This window comes from Cucurbita maxima, unplaced genomic scaffold (assembly GCF_002738345.1).
Source record: "Cucurbita maxima cultivar Rimu unplaced genomic scaffold, Cmax_1.0 Cma_Scf00042, whole genome shotgun sequence".
In the NCBI taxonomy this organism is placed as follows: domain Eukaryota; kingdom Viridiplantae; phylum Streptophyta; class Magnoliopsida; order Cucurbitales; family Cucurbitaceae; genus Cucurbita; species Cucurbita maxima.
In genome coordinates, this window is record NW_019272058.1 from 1,254,734 (window position 1) to 1,271,150 (window position 16,417).

Sequence of the window (16,417 nt, forward strand, 5' to 3'; positions counted from 1 at the left end):
TTTTTGTCTCCATTCTTTAGTATCTGACCTTGTTTTTGTCTCTCTTGGTGGGGACAAATCCATTATCTGGCCTTGTTTTGTGTCGTGGTGTTCATGTAGTGGCAACAAGATTTCTATTGAGATTGGCTCACTCGAGCTCCCCTTTTCAATTACAACAATAGCAGAAAGCGTAGATTCATCATGGCTATGATTCTTTTTCGACTGTTGTATCGACATCATTTTCAACCCTCTTGGTTGATGGATGTTTTTCTGAATGATCGTCAAGTTAGACTCCGTTACTACTAGACGTTTTGCTAGGGGCATGTAAATGACTTTGTGTTTCAGCAGGACGTTCATTCTTGACACGACATCGAAGTCATCCATTTCAACTATCACTAAACAATTTTCCTAGTCCAAGGCTCTAGCTTGATTAGAGTTCTCATTGTGACTCTTAAGACAGACAAAGCTTCCAATTTGACGGCGTTCAATTATGCTTCATATTGAACCTACCAAACATGAAACTAAAACTACGTTCAATTTAACTCCATTTTATTGTCATCTTGAATGATGTGCAGGATATATTCTTGGTTTACCTTGATATTTCATATTAGTTAAGTTTTTTGCAAAATCAAAATTTGACAATAACAAAGATGAACTTGAGTCTGTTTATTATTTTAAAGAAAATCTCTTTTTCCATCTTATTCCTAATAACTCTTCAACTAAATTCATATTATGCTAAGAAACAAATTTTTTACTCAGCAAGAAGTAAAATATGAACCTTTAACTAAAATTTCATCCAAACAAATTTTATTGTCATACAACATAGATGACAATTATAGCCTTCAAACAAAAACTAGAGTAGTTGTGGTGAATGGGATAGAAACTCTAGTGTTCATCCATAATATACAACCACTACCTAAATTATGACCTATAAATTTGAAAACATAAGTTGTAGTTGAAAATTACATAAAACAATCCCCTAAATCCAAGAACTCGTGTCCAATTAGTCAATACTACAGATAGAAACTAACATAGAGTAATTGAAGCTCCACATGAAGTAATTTAAAGTTCCAGTTACTTAACTAAATTTCATCTCGTCTTTAATAAAACATGAGTTGCAATTAAGTTCATGAAATATTTGACTCCAACTCTTAGTACTATTAATGCAATTATATTTCATATGAGTTTGTCATAAATCAAACTATGTTACATTCAATACTACTTCATTTTCTTGTCATAGGAAGCAAAATATAAGAATTAAATCAAACAAACTGATGAACTGAGCCGAATAAATCCAACCCAACCCAAACGGATTAGTTTGATTCATTTGTTGGGTTGTAGTTTATTTGAACACTTGCATACTAGACCATCAACTTTTTGTTTTATAGTCCAACAACCGCTCAAGAAATAGATTTCAAACTTGAGAGGAAAAATATACTGAGAAGGAGTTAAAAATGTTGCTATTTTTTAGAAAGGGCATTTGGTCTAGTGGTATGATTCTCGCATAGGGTGCGAGAGGTCCCGAGCCTCAAAGAAAACAATTCAACACCCTAGTGTATATTCTTCAATCTTAATCTTCAGAAACCAAAAACTATAATGATGATGCTCTTTTTTAATATCATTTTATCTTTTCCACTTTCAATAGGCATGCATACCCAAATCCTAACTTTCAATATTTACTTTACTTGTGTATTCCACGATATGTGTCTCAAATGAAACTATCAAACTAAAACTTACATTATTTTCTTCTCAATACAGTAATTGTCGCAAACCCTATGTAAATAATTTAACAGCGGTCTAGATCTAAAAGATATAATAATAATGATTATTTCTCATGGATTTCATTAACAAAGAAAATAAATGAAATAATGATGATACATTCCATAAAAAACTTAATATATAGCCCATACTAAGGGCATTTGGTCGGTATGATTCTTGCTTTGGGTGCAAGAGGTCTCGAATTCAATTCTCGGAATGCCCCTCCAAAAGAAAAAAAGCACTAAAATAATTAATTATCAGGTTTATGAAAAAGAAATTATTATTCTTTTGTCTTTTAAAATCCATACTAAGGGCATTTGGTCTAGTGGTATGATTCCTTCATTGGGTGCAAGAGGTCTTGAGTTCGATTTTCAAAATGCCCCTCCAAGAGGAAAAAAGCACTAAAATAATCTATTTTTGTCTTTTAAAATCTCCTACCTTTATCAATCATCAGGCAGGTTTATGAAAAAGAAATTCTGAGATCATAGCCTCTCCACCGGTTCCGAAGACTCTTTCGGCATCAATGTGCTCCAGTGAAAGCTATCAGACTCTTTCCTGAACGAGAACCGGGCACAAAATGCCGAGGTAGAAAGTCGAAAGCGAGCTCTTTTCGCGTATACGCAATCTCGAAGCCCAATTACCTCACGGACTGTCTCCTCAACCCTTGCGAGTATGAGTGCTTGGTAAGAGAGAATGTCGAATGAGAAAGACATTCAATTACGGCAACATTCGCAACTACCAAAGTGCACTAAACCTAATAGAGATCTTCGACCTAACGATAATTGTCATTTTTTGTCTTTTAAAATCTCCTACCTTATCAATCATCAGGCAGGTTTATGAAAAAGAAATTCCGAGATCATAGCCTCTCCACCGGTTCCGAAGACTCCTTCGGCATCAATGTGCTCCAGTGAAAGAGATCAGACCCTTTCCTGAACGAGAACCGGGCACAAAACGCCGAGGTAGAAAGTCGAAAGCGAGCTCTTTTCGCGTATACGCAATCTCGAAGCCCAATTACCTCACGGACTGTCTCCTCAACCCTTGCGAGTATGAGTGCTTGGTAAGAGAGAATGTCGAATGAGAAAGACATTAAATTACGACAACATTCGCAACTACCAAAGTGCACTAAACCTAATAGAGATCTTCGACCTAACGACAATTGTCATTTTTTGTTTTTTAAAATCTCCTACCTTATCAATCATCAGGCAGGTTTATGAAAAAGAAATTCCGAGATCATAGCCTCTCCACCGGTTCCGAAGACTCCTTCGGCATCAATGTGCTCCAGTGAAAGAGATCAGACCCTTTCCTGAACGAGAACCGGGCACAAAACGCCGAGGTAGAAAGTCGAAAGCGAGCTCTTTTCGCGTATACGCAATCTCGAAGCCCAATTACCTCACGGATTGTCTCCTCAACCCTTGCGAGTATGAGTGCTTGGTAAGAGAGAATGTCGAATGAGAAAGACATTCGATTACGGCAACAATCGCAACTACCAAAGTGCATTAAACCTAGTAGAGATCTTCGACCTAACGATAATGGAACTTCAAGCCCATTTAATCAATCCGCTTTGTACCTTATTGTTGACCGAACCAGTTAAACGCCAGGCCTAAATTCTCTCTCAGTCACCCGGAGACGAAAGTAAGATCAGATCTGAAGTTTACGAATCGAAGAGAAAATGGATCTGAGTTATACACGCTTTCAGTTTCAAAAGCTTCGCTTTGCTACGGTACTTGATTCAGGATGTACAACAATATAGTCATCTCTTAGCCGTGTATAGAGAATTCCTTGATCATTTCCTTGGTGGATAACATAAATGAAATTGATTCCCTGACCGCCCATCTTATGAGTCTTGTCTTGTTGGTTTGTTGTACTATTCTATACCTCTCTCGATTGATCGAAAGACGTTCGACAGCTGGGAGGGCCTATCGTGAGGGAACTTTCCTTTTCATGGTAGGCAAATTTAAAGAGGGAGATGCGTATGTCCACGGTGATCAAGGTAGAGCGACTCCTTCTTTAAAAGAGGTTGGTTTTATCGAAACTGTTAAATCCGCTTTCATTAAAGAAAAAATAGAAGCCCTTGGTTTGGCAGATGTCAATTTGTATGGCAATGTGTACTCGACTCAGGATGAGGATTCCGCTTTTCATACTGCTGCTATGAGCTGAAAGAGTTGGTAAACTATCTCACTAAACGAAAAGAAAAAGCACATACGGGTTGACCTCGTTACAAGTGGCGGGGGCTAGCTAAAGAAGGTTAGTCGAACTAGGTTAGGACCTTTGATCTTGTTCAGCTAGGTTCTTCCATGTGAAAATGTATGTGTATCCGTATCTTCTGTTTGTTTATACGTTTGGAGAAACCTGCTAAGCCCGCCTTTCTTATCTAGTGTGATTCAATCTTCAGCTCAAACTTTCCTCTCGTCCGACGGAAAAGGTAGGAGTACGACTACCTTTTCCTTTTCTTGCCCGAGCCAAGGGATCATTCAGTTTCTACCAAAAAGTTCGTTATCTATTAGTTGCCGTAATCGAATGTATTTCTCATTTCATGTTAGATCCTCCAAGAGCTTCCTAGTCTGTAGTAGACGAAACCTTGGACTTCTATTGGACTTATAGCATTGCCTGGTGAGCTCGCCATTAACGGTTGGCCTTATAGGAGATCGAGCAGCCTTTCTTTCCTTGCTCGGTATGCTTTCCCGCTTATCGTGTAACTAGCCAACTAGCCAAACTGAGAGGGAGAGGGATCATGTCAATCAATTTTTATGTGCATTTTGTCCGTCCTGTACTTGCCTGCTTAGCTTTCTTAGCCAACATCTCCGGTTTTCCCCAAACCAAGAGGTTCGCTTATCCATACCCAACAGTCACACTTTCAGCTGAAAGACTTATTTTTTTTTCATAAAGTCGGTTCATAGATCAAGAAAGAATGAAGCTGGTTACAGGGACAGTTACGCGATACGTCTTTTCATACTCACCTTTTCTTTAACCCTGCTATCAACCGAGTCATTCTCGTTTGTTGCTTTCAGGGGTCTCCCCATTGTAGATTACTAGGATTGGTTCTCGCATCCCTGTGCCAAAAAGTATGGGCAAGTTTGGTTTGAGCGTTCATCGATTGGGTGGATCTATATGCTCCGGAGGGGTGAGACAAGGTGTAGCGCATCTGTTTTGGGTATGTTGTCCGCTAAAGGTTTTAGGAAATTGGTATAAATTTTCTACATAGATCATCTGTGGTCACAATCCTTTTAAGGAAGATGCTTCCAAATAATCGGTGAACAATAGCCTTTAAAAAAGTTTCAGAGAGCAAGAAGAGATAGAACAGACAATATGAGTGAGTCGTACAAGGAAGAAGGAACTAGTAGGTTTAATTTGGGTTCGTTTGAACTAAAACACGAACCAAAATTTTTCAAACGAACCCAAATTTAAGACTCTCTAGCCCAAAGTCCATATGTAGTAAAAAAAAAAAACCTTTCGTGGCCCAACCCTTATTCACAGTCTACATCCAACCATTTCTTTTTCAACCTACACATATGCTCCATGCCAAACTCACGTAACTAGTCAGAAGATGCGGCCCACAATTGAAAGAAAGACAAGTGTCACAATCGCACTCTTGCAGTAGTGAGACAATAATTATGTGACATTTGTTCTAATCCAGTGAACAAGTCAACCATGCAAAATTCAGACTGAACGAACAATAGCAGTGTATGCTTAAATCATTAGAAGAAATATTTTAGAAAACGTGAGCGAGGAAAGACGTTAAAAACAATTTCAAATAGAGCAATGTTATAAGCTAAAAGTGAATAAACAACAACTGGTCACGTTCTCCTATAGTACATTTTGGGACATTTTAGTTCTGATGGGTGTAGATATGATTTTGAGGACTAATCATACACACCGTAGGATTAATCTGGTTGACGCTGTCCAGAAAAATGACGTTCAACATCATCAAAGAGAAGACGACATCGGGCCTATTGAAGGTGTTGTCATTATGTACGAAATTACGTCAGCTATGAACAAGGTGTATTTGATGCAGAGGTTGTTCAATCTACAAATGTCGATATGTTGCAAATCATATAAATTAGTTCAACATGATTGTAAGTCAATTGAGTTGGGTGGAAATTATGTTAAAAAATGAAATTAAAGCATTGATTTTTATGTAATCTTTACTCGAGTCGTGGTATGCTGTTGTTGCTGCAATCAACAGTTCACGAGGATCTAATAAATTAAAATTTAATGAAATTCAAGATGTCAGCGAAAGTCCAAACGAGAAATTGGAGATTCATCAGACAATGCTCTCATTGTTGATCGAAGGGGAAGAAGTAAATCAAAGAGCCCAAACAAACATGGGCGATCAAAATTAAGAAACCGTGAAAATTCTCCAAACAAAGAAAACGAAAAGAGTTGAAATTGTGGAGAAAAATAACACTTTCAGACAGATTGTACAAAATTGAAGAAAAGAAAAATCACAAATTTGAAGATAACAATAATTCCATATGTTCAGCAGAAGATACTGAGAATACTTTAATCCTTAGCGTGAATAGCCCAATTGAATTTTGGATTTTAGATTCAGTTGCATAGTTTCATTCGTCTCCAAGTAAGGAATTTTTTCAAAATTTCAAATAAAGAAATGTTAGGAAGGTGTATATTGCCGACAACAAAGCGTTGGAGATTGAAGGGAAGAGAGATGTCTACGTATAAACTCTAACAGGAAATGAGTGAGTGGACATTATAGAATGTCATAAATATTTCTGATCTCAAGAAGAATCTGATCTCTATTGGTCAGTTGGATAACACAGGTTATGCAGCCGAGTTTGGAAAGAGTTTGGAAAAGATTGTGAAGGGTGTCATGGTGGTATCATGACCTAAAATATGGAACCCTATACACCAACTAGAGTGTATAAACAAGGTTGTTGTTGCTAAGAGTGTTTCCAATTCAAGTAACAGCAACAACAACCAAGTTTTTAAACCTTACAGTAGTGTCAATAGACTTGCACATATGAGCATCAAAGAAATGAAGATGATGGGTGAAAATGGAGTTTTAGAAGGGCTAAAATCTATTGATATGGGTGTTTGTGAGAGCTGCGTTATGGAAAAATATAAACGAGTTAGCATCACAAAATCTGCTAGAGAACCAAAGAAAGTGCGATTGGAAATGGTCCATACAGACGTTTGGGGACCATCTCCAGTTTCTTCATTTCTAGTACCAAAATTTCATGGATTAGATGTCTCGCACTCTGCAACAAAAACTCTCTGTTTTCCTAAGGCTAGTAATATATCTCATGACCACTCTTTTCCTCCTCACCATATCTAGACACTATAACGTCCAAGGACATTTTATAACTACCACGAAAATCAAAACATACAATAAATTTATACAAGTTTTACAACATATCATATACTACAAAATAGGGTTAGACTGCTTACTTAGTCGCGGAGAGACGTGTCATTGAGTTGAGTCATAGAGATATATGACTCTTTATCCTAAGAAAAAAATTATATAATTTAAAATTCGGCTGCTCTGATACCAATCTATCACAACCCAAATTTCAAGGGTTCAAAACACAAATAGAAACTAAAATTGAAAGTGAAAACAAATAAAAACAAATAAAAAAAAAGTAAATTAATATAAAATAATGTTGTAAAATTAAAATGAGATTGAGAAAACAACACCACATTAAATATAAAATTAAATTAAATTATAAGACGGTGTTGTTCAAATTTATCCAAACAAAAAAAAAAGTGTTTGGGATAGAATTACAAAAAAAACTCAAACACAAAGATAAACTAACGCTGCATAACAACCCCATCTGTGAGTGCACAACCTTTGAAGGCTCCCTCATACGAACCCATGCCGGTGACCGCATCTCTTGACTTTAAACTGCTAGTCTAAACATGGTTTCGTCACCAAAGCTTTAGAGTGTAAAATATTTTTCTCTTAATTTATAATTAGTCATCAAAAGTAATAATTAGGTACAAATTTGGTCTACAACTCAAAACTTTCAAATCTTGCTGTTCTTTAACCAGATTCAAATCCAGTTTCTTGAACTCCTTGTACCTTAAATAAAGTTGGTATCCTCTAATAAAATAGGAATTACTCTTAAGATCATTAAATTCTTATAGACTCTAGGCTCAATATCATTAATACAATTATGCTTTATCTTAAACACGCCAAACATGAAACTAAAGTGCATTCAATTTAACTCCATTTTATTGTCATCTTGAATGATGTTTAGGGTATATTCTTGATTTACCTTAAAGCTCTTGTGACATGACAGTTCATATTAGTTAAACTTTCTGCAAAATCACAAGTTAAAAAACAACAACGATGAACCTAGGTCTATTAGTCATTTCAAAGACAATTTCTTTCTCCATCTTATCGATAATATTAGTTCAACTAAATCCATATTATGCAAAGAAACAAGTTTATGACTCATAAAAACAGCTACCTAAATTATGTCCTAAAAATTTGAAAACATAAGTTGTAGTTGATAATTACACAAAAATTTCCCTAAATTCATGAATTCGTGTCCAATTAGTTAATCCGAAAGATGGTAACTAGCATATAGTAATTGAAACTCCACATGAAGTAATTTAAAGTTCCCCAAGTTTATCTCTTCTTTAATGAAGCATGAATTGCATTGAAGTTCATGAAATGCTTATAGACTCCTACTCTGTACTATTAATGCAATTATGTTTCATTGAGTTTGTCATAAATGAAACTAAGGTGCATTCAATACAACTTTATTTTCTTGTCATACGAGACAAAATGGAAAAATTAAATCAAACAAACGGATGAATTGAACCGAATCAATCCAACCCAAATTGATTTAGTTTATTTGATAACCCTTTTATATTATAACAATGCCCTCCAACTAAGAGAAAATATATTTGAGTAAAAGCTAAAAATATTGGATGTTCAAGAAAAGGCATTTGGTTTAGTGGTGTGATTCTTCATATTTGACATCAACCTAACTTCATATTCGACATTTTATACTTACCATCATGCTCTTAATACTCATAGTCTTTCTTAACATATCATCCCTAGGCTTTATTCTCCAAGACACGTTATTTTATACTTACCATCACTTTCTTAGTACTCATAGTCTTTCTTAACATCCCATCCCAAGGCTTTATTCTCCAAGACACATCATTTTATACTTACCATCATGCTCTTAATACTCATAGTCTTTCTTAACATCCCATCCCAAGGCTTTATTCTCCCAGACACATTCTACATCTAAGGACTTCACGTGTTTCCTGCAATACGACAAAATACAACCTTAATACCTAGGCCTAAGGCTTCATACATATGTTTCAAGTGGTAAAACAAGGGAATTTGGTCTAGTGGTATGGTTCTTGCTTTGAGTGTGAGAGGTCTCGAGTTTGATTCTCAAAATGCCCCTTCAAGAGATTGTAGTACGAATTGTGGGGATGTAGCTCAGATAGTAGGGCACTCACTTCTGATGTGGAAAGTTACGAGGTTGATACCTTGCATCTCCAAAATGAATCAATCACTAAATATATTATTTCTTTTCAATTTTTTCTTATTTACGACATAATGAGCCAGGATAGTTTTTCATGTCACTATTTTGAAAATTACTTCTTTTCAATTTTTTCTTATTCATGACATGTTGAGTACCGATGTTTCTTCATTTTCACTGTTATTGATGATGGAAAATTTAGGGTTTTGTGATGCAAGAATTGTAGGGATGTAGCTTCGCTTAGCATGCGAGAGGTACGGGGATCGATACCTCGCATCTCCAAAAGGAACTATTTTATTATTAATATTTTATTTCTATTCAATATTTCCTTATTTATGACATAATATGCAGATATACTTTTTCATTTTCACAATTATTGATGAACGGACATTTAGGGTGTTCATTTCCCACGTGGAAAGTATGGGGATCATTACCTTGCATCTTCAATTGAATCGATTAATAAATATATTATTTCTTTTCAATTTTTTCTTATCTTTCACTATTACCGATGACGAGATGCTTAGGACTTTATGATATAAGAATTGTGGGGATATAGCTTAGATGGTAGAGCACTTACTTTGCATGCAAGAGATATGGGGATTGATACCTTGCATTTCTAGATTTTCTTCATTTTCACTATTATTGATGATGGGAAATTTAGGGTTCTATGATGTAATATTTTATTTCTATTCAACTTTTTCTTATTTATGACATAATGTGTAGCGATATTTTTTCATTTTCACTATTATTCACGATGAATCATTTATGTTTTTGTGACGTAAAAATTGTGAAGATGTAGCTTAGACGGTAGAGCGCTCGCTTTGCATGCAAGTTGTACGGAGATTGATAACCTGCATCTCCAAAAGAAAGTATTTAATTTGTTATAATATTTTTTCATTTTCACAATTATCGATGCCCCGCATCACCAAAACAAACTATTTGTTATTAATATTTTGATATTTTTTTATTTTCACTATTATTGATGATGGGACATTTAGGGTTTTAGGATGTCAAAATCATGGGTATGTAGCTTAGATGGTAGAGCGCTCGCTTTGCATGTGAGAGGTACGGGGATTGATACCCTCCTTAGTCATGACTTTGTTGTGTAGCAATATTTCTTCATTTTCAATATTATTGATGATGAAAAATTTAGGGTTTTGTGATGCAAAAATTGTGGGGATCGATACCACCCCGCATCTCCAAATACTTCTATAAAGAGAACTTCTTCACTTCTTCACAATTGCAATATCTGACCAATGAATATAATGGTCATTTATAACTTCTATCACAATAATATAAAATTATGAGACTGAAAAGACCGTAGCCTATATGAGACTGAAAAGACCGTAGCCTATATGAGACTGAACAGACCAAAGACCGTTCACCACACGCTTGTAAAATAAATTATATCTACCACCTCTAAAATTTTTCATGGCAAACCTTCCAACAGCTTGCACTTCTTCATCGTTGACACCCTTAATTGGAACTAGATTTTAAGGCAAATCTTCTCCACAACTCACTTTGGAACACTTTTATCGATAGTTTCAACAAACTTACTTTGCTCGTGAATACTTTGGAGTTCGATATTTATAGTTGTGGAGAACGCTATTTAAATTGATATGATCCAATCTTACAACAAAGTCTAATTGAGGCTCCCTCTTTTAGGAGATAGCTTCGAATCAAATTCTTTAGTTTGGACAATGATTGCATTGTTTTAGTCAAACAACCGAGACTAGTGTATTACCAAAAGTATAAATATTTTGTACGTGTATTTTCTTACATGTTAACAATTGTATACAAATAATAACTAAATTTATGAGTAGAAGTTTGGATGGAGTTTTATTAAATAGGTAATCTTTAATTATATCTAAAAATATATAAGGTTTTTTTTTTTATATACATTTACTAGAACAAAACAATGATTCAAGAAGATGTCATTCATGTCATGTTTTAATTTTTATTCTTTCTTATTTCTCAAAGATTAAAAAAAAAAAAAAGTTATCCTCTCTCGCATATGGTTCGTTATTTGATTGTTTTCTCTTGAGTGAATTTTAAGTGAAACACATTCTCTACCCAAGTAATTGCAAGATGCAAGCTTCACACTAAGAGGAATCAAAGTCTCAAGTATCAACGTCCTCAAGTGTCAATTTTTATTCTCCATCTCAACATAAATTAAACTTATTTTCGTGAAAACATCTACTTATAAAAGCAAAATATCTCAGAGTCACAAAAATAAAAATGAGATATAGATACGAGACATAAATATGATAGCAAATAGATATGGTAACATGTCATTTGTAAAAAACGGACACCGATGTGATAACGATACATTAATTAGAAAGAATTATTTCAAAAAATTTATCAATTTTATATTAGAAATAAATTCATATAAATAAGTTTATATATTTGTATACTTAAAAAAAAGCTTAAGGTACGTTTCACTCTCAAAATATATTCAAACTCAAGGGTATGATATGAAATGCTGGATTATAAATTTATAATGCATCCATTATATTAACAAGTGTTCAGTACATGCCCAACACGTGTCTAGATTAGTGAAACTAAGTTATTCTCATGCTTTCTTTACACCTATTTAAAGTAGTTTGAAAACTAGCACATCAAATATTATAATTGACTAACTACAACTTTACTTTTGTCCTTTAAGGATGGTTTTGACCAAAGAGAAATAAAATCCTTAATTTAGTACATGGTTGCAAAGATGGACATGAGAATGAGTTATTCTCATATGGAAAGAGATTTAACAATAAGTTATATCCCATATCCTCTCTTAACCAATTATTTAGTTTTATTTAGTATGTTTCAGAAAGATACGTCCATCAATAGCAAAAAAATAAAAATAAATAAATAGAATAGATTAAATTAGCCAAAAGTAATGGCTAACATAATTAAAAAAAACATAAAGGAAGAATTGATTAAATTGGCTAATTGCTAAAATAATTTTAAAAAAAGGTAACAAAAACACAGCTGGAAGATTAGGAACACAAGTAAAAAAAAAAAACAGCCAAAAATCAAGATTTGAAAAGTGTTAAACAGTTTTGATATATAGACATTTCAAGACTTTACTAGTGCAATATTCCCATGAAATCTAACACTAGAGCATCATAAAATTTAGAGAAATGATTGAAATGGTGAATGGGTCCTTGACGATAGTCGACCTCTATACTCTGGTTTAGGATGTAAGTGATGATTATCGACAATATGAGTTGTGTCAATACCACACCGTTATCAAGAGAAAGTAAAGTAGAGTATAATAGATCAAGCGATCCATTTGTTGAGAGTACTGTAAGAGGCACACAAGTAAGAATGTTGGATATAACTACTCTTTCACATCAGAGGGATGAGTCTCATAGATCCAACTACAATATCAAAGAAACTTCGGGTGGTAGTGATTGCTTGCATTGATGTCTCCGTGGTATCTCAGAAACATGTAACATGATTTTTCTTGCTCAAATATAGCTTCTTAAAACTTCACTTTTGAGTAATCCAGGAAGGCTACTTAATTTGCAGCCTCTAGTAAAGATGATCACTTTGAGGTGGGTTTGTTAGTGAAGATGCAATTATATAATCACGGTTTTATATCAATGGTTCCATTTATATCTATAAATGAAATTTGTGGTGTATTTTTTAGAAATTCAACAATAATCATATGTTATTCGATTACAATTCTAAGAAATTCAACTTTCGACCTTTTGTGAATGCTCAAAGCTACTTGCAAAGTATTGTCGATTATGATCCATAATACTCACCGGCTCGAAATTCAAGTTTGTTCATGTTTGAAATTGTGACAAACTAGAAGACAAGATGCTTATTAGTATTGTTTGTGATTGTTGTTGTGAATTCTTCATCTTTGAATACATATTTTGGTTGGTTCATGAATTTTTCCATCTTTTAAAAATATTATTTTTTTTGTTCGAGCCTAATTTCATAATAGGCGATTGAATCACAATATTGCAATATTTTAAGTTACTTTTAAGATTAATGGTCGATGAATAAACTAATTACTACAAGTTCTTTTTATGCATCTTATTTTGATCTAGCACATAAAGTAATTACTGAGTTCGACAAAATTGAAATAAAATCAAATAAAATCACTCAAACAAATCAATAAAATTGAAAAACAATTAGCCTTATGACACTTCCTTCAACTCCAAGGGGCGGTAAACCAAGGATTCCTTCGCCCAAGACCCATGATCCAACTCCCAACATGGAATTGATAAGCTATAGAATCATTCCAAGAACCTCAATGGATGGGTTACAAACTCACATTACCAACCTCGACAACTGGACGTGTCACTGGCGTTAGAAGAACGACTACATCAGAGCAAGTCCATGGGGATAGAAGATCCCGTTGAAGGATGATAGACCAACCGTAATCTTCAGCCCAACGAGCCAAGCTTTTGTAGAAGCAAGAACCCTTGTATTAAAGAAATTAACATCTTCTTATACAAAATTTGGATAAACGAAGAGATAAAGCTAGAATTAGATTATGAGATCCAAGAGTGAGAAGCAAGATTTGGAACCTTTTTCAAAATTGAGTCACTCCACAATCGAACTTGATCAAGGCTTGACTAAATAACTCAGATGCAATCTACCACAAGAATTGCATCAAACATAAAAACGACAAAGATATGTTCAGATTTCTATAACGGGGAACGTCTGAACTTAAGAGATCAATTTCATTGATGAGAAATATGCTTTTACATAATAATTTGTGGGTATTTATAGTCTTCCCACAAAAAAAAAAAAAAAAATAGTGACCGTGATTTAATCTCGATCCCTTTAAATCTCCACAGAAGACCAAGTCAATTTGAGCATTACAAACTTTATGAAATTAAAATAATAAATAAAGTTTTCTAACCACTCATGAAATGATGCTTGCAACTTCATCCGTTACTTCAACAGTGCAAATATTTACTTATGAAATGACGGTTGAACCTAGCCTATCCAATTTTGTAGATGAAGTACGAATGCTTGTTGAATGTTCTTGGCCTTGGGTTGTGTAATAGGTCCAGTTGAAACACCGTGATTCTTATCATCATCCCCCTCTTCAAAAGGATTCGTCCTCGAATCAGAAAAATCATCACCTACATCAAAAGAACTCAACTCAGTAACATTGAAAGTAGAATGTACACCGTGATTCTTATCATCATCCCCCTCTTCAGGATTCGTCCTCGAATCAGAAAAATCATCACCTACATCAAAGGGACTCAACTTAGCAACATTGAAAGTATAATGTATTGACAATTCTATGGGAAGATCAATTTTATTGTTCCATGCAATCAAATGAGTCATTTTACTAAATGTCTTACGGAGCATTTATAGTCAAATAAAGAATTAGGAATCCACGTTATCTTTAGATCTACAGACTCACTCCCAATTGAATTGAGCTATCTATGGTTAACATTATAATGAAAGTTCATGAGTAAAATTATTTACGCTAATTCATTGAAACTTTAAAAAGAAATCATCTCTAAATTTAGATAAGATAGTAAGTTATACTAATTGAATCAGGTGTGGTGAAGGTCGAACAAACACGTGACCTTCAAATCTTCAATATTAAGCTCTCCCAACTAAGTTATCCCGGTTAACATTGAAAATGAAAATTTGGAAATTTTAAAAAGAAATAATCACTAAATTTAGATTATATAGTAATTTTAAATAGAAATAATCACTAATTTTAGATTGAATATTCGAGTTATGCAAGTTAGTCAACTTGAATTAGGTGCGGTGAACGTGGATCAAACACGTGATTTTTAGATCTTCACTGGTGCTCTCCAAACTGAGCTATCCTGCTAACATTAAAAATAAAAATTCATCAGTAATTTTAGATTGAATATTCGAGTTATGCAACTTAGTCAACTTGAATTTACAGCTAACATTAAAAATAAAAATATTTTCACTACTTCATTGAGATTTTAAAAAATTGAATAGTCAGAAGTCGAGTTATGTGACTTGAATCAGGTGCGGTGAACGTGGATCGAACACGTGACCTTCAGATTTTCAGTCTGACGCTCTCAAAATTGAGTTATCCTCACTAATTTTAGATTGAATAAAGTTATGCAACTTAATCGACGTATGCAACATAAACCAAGTGGCGGTGAACATGGATTAAACATGTAACCTTGAGATATTCATTCCCAACTGAGCTATCCCCGCTAACATTAAAAATCAAAATTCATGTGTAAGGGTATTTCTGCTAATTCATTATTCATTGAAATTTTAAAAATAAATAATAACTAATTTTTTATTGAATAGTTAGCTTATGTAAATGGAAACTGGTGCGGTGAACGTGAAGATTAAACACGTGACCTTCAAATCTTTAGTTTGACACTCTCCCAACTGAGCTATCCCCGCTAAGATTAAAAATAAAAATTCATAAGTAAAGCTATTTCCACTAATTCATTATATTTTAAGAAGAATTTATAATCAACTAAACTATAAGATATAATGAATGTCGATCAAACACAAGACCTTCCAATATTCAATCTGATGCTCTCCCAACTAAGCCATTCCAGATAACAAAAAAAAATGAATAATCACATGTTTTAGATTGAATAGTCAAGTTGTGCAACTTAGATAACTTATGCCAGTTGGATAAAAAACGTGCCAGATCTTCCTCTAATTCATTGAGATTGAGATTTTAAAAAGAAATAATTGCTAATGCAATGAACGTGGATCAAACACGTTACCTTTAAATCTTCAATATGACGCTCTCCTCACTAATATTAAAATTGAAAATTCAAAAAGTAAAGGCAAACTTATGCCAGCTGGATAAAAAACGTGACAGATCTACCTCTAATTCAAGAAATAATCGCTAATGACACTAATTTTAGAGTCAAGTTTTGCAACTTAAACAAAGTGCGGTGAACGTGGATCGAACACATGACCTTCAGATCTTCAGTCTAACGCTCTCCCAACTGAGCTATCCCCGCAATCATTAGAAATAAAAATTCATCAGTATAGGTATTTTAGCTGATTCATTGAGATTTTAAAAAGAAATAATGACTAATTTTCTATTGAGTAGTCAGGTTATGCGAAATAGGTGTGGTTAACATGGAGATCGAACACGTGACCTTCAAATATTAAATTTGACTCTCTCCAAACTGAGCTATCCCTGCTAACATTAAAAATGAAAATTTTTAAGTAAAAGTATTTACGCTAATTAATTGAAATTTTAGAAAGAAATAATCACTAATTTT

General features: G+C 34.0%; 1 non-coding gene across 1 annotated transcript; it reads right to left on the reverse strand.

Moving 5' to 3' along the window:
* Nucleotides 1–16,077: 16,077 nt before the first annotated feature.
* TRNAF-GAA lies at nucleotides 16,078–16,150 on the reverse strand. Its single transcript has one exon. It is a non-coding gene; the product is annotated as a tRNA-Phe (tRNA).
* Nucleotides 16,151–16,417: the final 267 nt, after the last annotated feature.